The 6,925-nt window shown below is 37.6% G+C and overlaps 1 long non-coding RNA gene across 1 annotated transcript in view; it reads right to left on the bottom strand.

Annotated features, from left to right (window-relative positions):
- Positions 1 to 3,458: 3,458 nt before the first annotated feature.
- The window catches only part of LOC106819439, a 5,517-nt gene continuing 2,050 nt past the window's right edge, over positions 3,459 to 6,925 (bottom strand). Inside the window, exons 2-3 of the long non-coding RNA XR_001395426.1 lie at positions 4,647 to 4,675; positions 3,459 to 3,532 (exon numbers count right to left, since the gene is read on the bottom strand). This is a non-coding gene — a long non-coding RNA (uncharacterized LOC106819439). The remainder of the gene's footprint in view (positions 3,533 to 4,646; positions 4,676 to 6,925) is intronic.

Raw genomic sequence — 6,925 nt, 5'->3', positions numbered from 1 at the left:
CTTGCGTTACGATTTTCATTCTCGTACTTGGCGAGCGCTGTAAAGGTTACAGAAAAAGTATTGTTAAAGGGAACGCATCAAAGAGACACAAAAAACCACGCCATCACGCGCATGGTGCGCTTCTTCTCGCGACCGGAGAACCCAGGAATTCCCTACTCTTATCATCTCCTGTTTATAATATTCCCACCAAAACTTCTACAAACATCTGCACGCACATGACCGTTTGCTCCCAGACGTGTCCTAACGCCTCATTTCACATGACCTAGAACGGCCGACCTAAAACACGTTTACTATTCTCCTATAACATCAATGCTAGCCACACAAGATGATTACCGACGCTCGTGCTCTAGCTAGACGTATTGACTAAACAATCTATAGTCTGAGCTCCACTGACTAATTTAGGTACAGTGCAAATAAACCACGTTACAAGGTCAAATAAAAGCCGCAGTGACTGTTGGTTTTTGTACGCCGACACACATTCTGCCCATAGATGTGTAAGTATACCAAGTTTGGTAGCGCTAGGTAAATTAGGGCGATCTATTAGAGCGGTAAGCGAAATACATGATCAAGAGGTCAATGTCAAGGTCAAACTAGAAAGTGGCAGTTGTCGCCAACTACATGTATCCCCCGTGTTTCTCCCCGAGATGTGTAGAGTATGACCAAGTTGGGAGGGCGCTAGGTCAATTAGGGCCAGTTAGAGACAGCAGAAGAAATATGTTAAGTCAAGTAAAGGTCAAATAATAGGTCGCAGTGACCTGGTTTTTGGTACGCTGCGCACTCTTCTCCCAAGATGCTGTAAGGTATTACCAAGTTTGGTGGGGCTAAACACTTAGGTCATTGCGGCGAGTTAGAGAGCGGAAGGCGAAACTATGATCAAGTCAAGCGTAAAGGGTAAAATATAGGTCGCAGTGACCTGGTTTTGGTTACGACTCTCACCTTCTCCAAGATGTGTAAGTATTACACATTGTGTCTATGCTAGGTCAATTAGGAGGTCGAGTTATAAGCGGAAAGGAAATACGTGATCAAGGGTAAGGTAAAGGTCAACTAAGGTCGCGAGGTGACCTGGTGTTTTGCGTACTCCTGCCACCTTCTCCCAAGACTGTGTAGTATTACGAAGTTTGTCCGCAGGTCACAGTTAGAGGCCGAGTTAGAGAGTGGAGAGGGAAATCCTCTCTGTGGCGACGGCTGCGGCGGCGACTGGACAGACATGAAACGATAGTATCCCCGCCGACTTCGTCGCGGTGGATACAACTAAGACAGAATCTATTTCAAACCAGCGGACGCAAAGATATTCCACCAGGGAGACTGGGTATTTCAGAGGAGAAATGAAGCAAGTGCTACACGTAAGAATTATTGTATGAAACGTCCTGAAATACCCTACGATGGTTCAAATTCAGTCGAACAGGAAAAAATCATATCTGTTTAAGGGACCTTGCCATTGGCTAATTCATTGAAAATGTTGAAAACCTCTGACCTCAATCATACAGGTGCTTATCTTGTATTTGTCTTAGACAGCCAGCTCATACATAGGTTCTTGGTTGAATAAATAACACATGCTAATGGTATCTAGTACTATCTACTAATCAAATAGTTAAAAAATGTAGTCCATGAAGAATACTGTTGTGCGCATATGTGAGAGTGCATACATGTATGGAGGGGAGTTGGTAAATATAGAGTTACAGGATAAGGTTTCGAGATCCACTCGACTACTATCTATCGTAATTTACCTTGCCAAAATTACTATGGTACATGACCTCCCCCTTTGCACTATTATTTATATTATATCAGGAGCGTATAATGACAAATGACAAATGAGCATATTTGTCATTATACGCTCCTGATTATATGCAAGTATTTTAAAACAGGTCTGCTGTATTAGTATGAATTGGTTTAGTACAACAACTAGCTGTACCAAAAGCATTGCTATCACGATTATTGTTGTAGAATTATAAACAAAATTAAAACCTCTTGATCATAAAATTCACCCTACCCATTATTTGACCACACTTTTCAGTGAGCTGTGGTGTTTTTAAAAACACGAGTTCTTCAAGTAATAAAGTCTACAAGCTACTCTACTACCAGCACTGATGCACACAGCCCAAAAATTCATTAGATCAACAGTGAATCACCACACTTTTAAGTGGACTGTGGTGTTCAAACATGAGTTTGTCAAATAATAAAGTCTACAAGCTACTCTACTACCATCACTCATGCACACATCCCAAAAATTCATTGGATCAACAGTGAATCGCCCACCTTTTAAGTGGACTGTGGTGTTCAAAACATTGAGTTTGTCAAATAATAAAGTCTACAAGCTACTCTACTACCATCACTCATGCACACATCCCAAAAATTCATTGGATCAACAGTGAAAAACCACACTTTTAAGTGGACTGTGGTGTTCAAACATGAGTTTGTCAAATAATAAAGTCTACAAGCTACTCTACTACCACAACTGATGCACACAGCCCAAAAATTCATTAGATCAACAGTGAATCGCCACACTTTTAAGTGGACTGTGGTGTTCAAACATGAGTTAGTCAAATAATAAAGTCTACAAGCTACTCTACGTACCATCACTAATGCACACGCCCAAATTCATTAAGATCAACAGTGAATCACCACACTTTTAAGTGGACTGTGGTGTTCAAACATGAGTTTGCAAATAATAAAGTCTACAAGCTACTCTACTACCATCACTCATGCACACATCCCAAAAATTCATTGGATCAACAGTGAATCGCCACACTTTTAAGTGGACTGTGGTGTTCAAACATGAGTTTGTCAAATAATAAAGTCTACAAGCTACTCTACTACCACAACTGATGCACACAGCCCAAAATTCATTAGATCAACAGTGATCGCCACACTTTTAAGTGGACTGTGGTGTTCAAACATGAGTTTGTCAAATAATAAAGTCTACAAGCTACTCTACTACCATCACTAATGCACACAGCCCAAAAATTCATTGGATCAACAGTGAATCACGTTATGCATAAACATTGTAATTCAAGGTGCACAAGATAATGTGTAACTGTAAGACGAGAGAGTTACTACAGGATGAAATTCAACAATTAAGTAGTCTAACAGAACAAAAAATATTTTAACTACACAATTTGTAAGCTGCTAAGTTACACAGAATTAGACTATTTTCCGCATATTTCGTCAACTATTGCACCGCACAGAATCCCCTCATTCATTTTCACTAACATCTGCGCAGATGAAATCACTCTATCAGTAGAAACACAAACATAGACGAAAAAATTAATGGTCTGCTTCAGTGTTTACTCTGACACGTCTAAACACCAAGTGTATATATATATCAACATCACTGTGGGGCAGAACATTTTGGGGCTGTCCTACATTTCACATCCATTTACCATTTGCTTTTGTTCCCATATATGTCCACAACATGAATACATACACTAACACATCCTAACAGCAGGCAGCAAAACGTACCAGATGTACCAGGATGAATAGAATATATTCACAGCATAGATCCTCCCCACAACAGTACTGTCCTGGACCACATCTAAAAAGCCAAATGTAACATGTTACATCGCGTGTCATTGCCATGCAATTTTTATACACCAAAATTTCCATATTCTCTCTCGTAACTCTCTTAGAATTAACCGTTTTAACAGAAATTCAATATAAGTTACAGCAAAGATTACATCTGTGACTAGTAAAGTCTAAAGTCTAGAGATCTGACAAGTCTAAAGACAATAATCACAATTTATTAGTCATAAACATACGGACATACATAAACTGTTAAAACATATATATATATATATTATTAACAATAACATACTTACTACCTCACTGCTACTATACTGGAAAGCTCTTATTATTGCTTATAAACAATTAAAGGCATAATAGGCCCATCGATTATGCAATTTTAACGAATGCTAGAGTAACTGGCACCTTGTGTAGTTAATAAGTACATTACCTTATAGCCACACGCGTATTAGTTTGTCCAATATCACTGCTGGTTACTAAGAAATATCTAATTGAAATCTGCAGTCCAAGAAATCAGTTGACTGACTTGTTTACAGTTTCGAAACCGCATACTGCGAAACGGGTGTGATACAGATTTATAGTTGCACGCGGACATTTTCGCACGCATGCAAAACGCACGCACGCATGCATTTTCGCTCGGCCGTACGCAATGCTAGCGATAGTACAGTACCGTAACTGTATACATAACAGTAGCTCTGATTGTGATGAACGTGGAATCCATCCAGCTAGAGATACATTCTACTAGCTCATTAGTCGTATATAAGCATCCCGGGACAAACAATTCTCTGCTAAACACCCGTAGCAACATGTGACGTTACCTAACGAATTCGAGGCTATTTTGCTTGGCAACCAATTTAGCGTTTGGCGCCAGATTACCAGATTTACGGATTTCAATTAGACAATTTCTTAGTTAATTAGCCAGTGATATTGGACAAACTAATACGCGTTTGGCTATAAGGTAATGTACTTATTAACTACAGAAGGTGCAGTTTACCTGTAGCATTCGTCAACTTTGCATTTTGCATAATCAATGGGCCTATTATGCCTTTAAATATTACAATTATCAAAGTTGTACATAGACAAACATAATTATATTCAGAATTTTACAGTACACAAAAAATACTTACAAATCCCATCCACAGTAGTAAGCAGCTACCTGAAATATCAAGAACTGGAATTAAAACCTTTTATTATGTAAGATTACAACTGAGTATTGTTACAAATGTATGCATATAAAGTAATGTAATCATGATAACATACATCATTTTAACTTCGATGTAGTTTATGTGCTCTTGTCTGAACAGAATACTTGCCATATGACCAGCCTAAGTGATAGGTTCAAACTAGTTCTAAAAAGCTGGAACTCTCTTATACCAAGAATTATATATATATATATATATATATATACACATTAAGGTATATTCTTCTTAAATTATCATTTCAAGTTAACAAAGAGATGTGTATGTATCTGACTATCAGTTGACCCTAGCAGTTTTCTTATATTATCTGGAAAAAATTATTACACCCTCCCACAATGGGATTCTGTAAAACCATCTTGTCACTTATTTGTTCATATTTAAGCTAATGGTGGACGTTAGACTGGATATTGGCTCCTCTCGGAGAAAAAATGGGGGTTGCTTATTCTATAACATACCATGTTTTGGTGGCCATAAAATTGCCTACCTACCCTAAAAATACAACGTTTTACCACAAAGTAAGATCTTCGCCTACCTACCTATATCGGACAGATAAAGGAAAACAAATTTTTTGTGTGGAATGTACTATCATTTACAATAGCGGAGAACCCCAACATTCTCATATTTTCCTACCCATTCCGTTCCTTCTCCCTGACCTTCCTGATAATTACCGGTACTTATTGCATATCACCAAGTGTGTACAGTAAGGATAACATGTCGTAGAACAATCGTACATAGTAATATCCTCAAATATATGCAATGATTCCATTTTTTACTAAACCTTGTATTCAGGGTTACATAACCATCAACGTCCATCTTGGTATCTATGCATAGCCGAGCATTTACTTATCTGAATTATCACCTTTGTGCTTGAGCAGAATCAAATTTTTTCAAGGAAAATTTGCTCTGAGTGGCAATGTATTACGTAAATTGCAATGTAATAAACGACCACTGTGCCTGTGTCACCAACAACAACACGCAGTCTATCTTATTTATTATTTTGTTTCCAATCTCATTGATTTAGACTATTTCATTTCATACATTATTATATTATTATTATTATTACTAGTGGTAATAGTACGTAGTAGTTACATTAAATGTAACTAGTATAGTACATCACTGTCGCTGGTAATTAGTAAACACTGACAGTAAAGGCCAAGACACACTGCAGCGACAGCGACCGACCGTAACGACAAATTGCACAAGATAATGTGTAACTGTAAGACGAGAGAGTTACTACAGGATGAAATTCAACAATTAAGTAGTCTAACAGAACAAAAAATATTTTAACTACACAATTTGTAAGCTGCTAAGTTACACAGAATTAGACTATTTTCCGCATATTTCGTCAACTATTGCACCGCACAGAATCCCCTCATTCATTTTCACTAACATCTGCGCAGATGAAATCACTCTCTATCAGTAGAAACACAAACATAGACGAAAAAATTAATGGTCTGCTTCAGTGTTTACTCTGACACGTCTAAACACCAAGTGTATATATATATCAACATCACTGTGGGCAGAAGCATTTGGGGCTGTCCTACATTTCACATCCATTACCATTTGCTTTGTTCCCATATATGTCCACAACATGAATACATACACTAACACATCTAACAGCAGGAGCAAAACGTACCAGATGTACCAGGATGAATAGATATATTCACAGCATAGATCCTCCCCACAACAGTACTGTCCTGGACCACATCTAAAAAGCAAATGTAACATGTTACATCGCGTGTCATTTGCCATGCAATATTTATAACACAAAATTTCCATATTCCTCTGTAACTCTCTTAGAATTAACCGTTTTAACAGAAATTCAATATAAGTTACAGCAAAGATTACATCTGTGACTAGTAAAGTCTAAAGTCTAGAGATCTGACAAGTCTAAAGACAATAATCACAATTTATTAGTCATAAACATACGGACATACATAAACTGTTAAAACATATATATATATTAACAATAACATACTTACTACCTCACTGCTACTATACTGGAAAGCTCGTATTATTCTTATAAACAATTAAAGGTATAATAGGCCCATCGATTATGCAATTTTAACGAATGCTAGAGTAACTGGCACCTTGTGTAGTTAATAAGTACATTACCTTATAGCCAAACGCGTATTAGTTTGTCCAATATCACTGCTGGTTAGTGATGGGAATCGGCTGGAATTTCATAATCGATTATCGGTTTCCCT

The sequence above is a fragment of the Priapulus caudatus genome, unplaced genomic scaffold, assembly GCF_000485595.1.
Source record: "Priapulus caudatus unplaced genomic scaffold, Priapulus_caudatus-5.0.1 Scaffold3444, whole genome shotgun sequence".
NCBI classification, from domain to species: Eukaryota; Metazoa; Priapulida; class Priapulimorpha; order Priapulimorphida; family Priapulidae; genus Priapulus; species Priapulus caudatus.
This window is presented reverse-complemented; position numbering and strand designations above follow the sequence as displayed.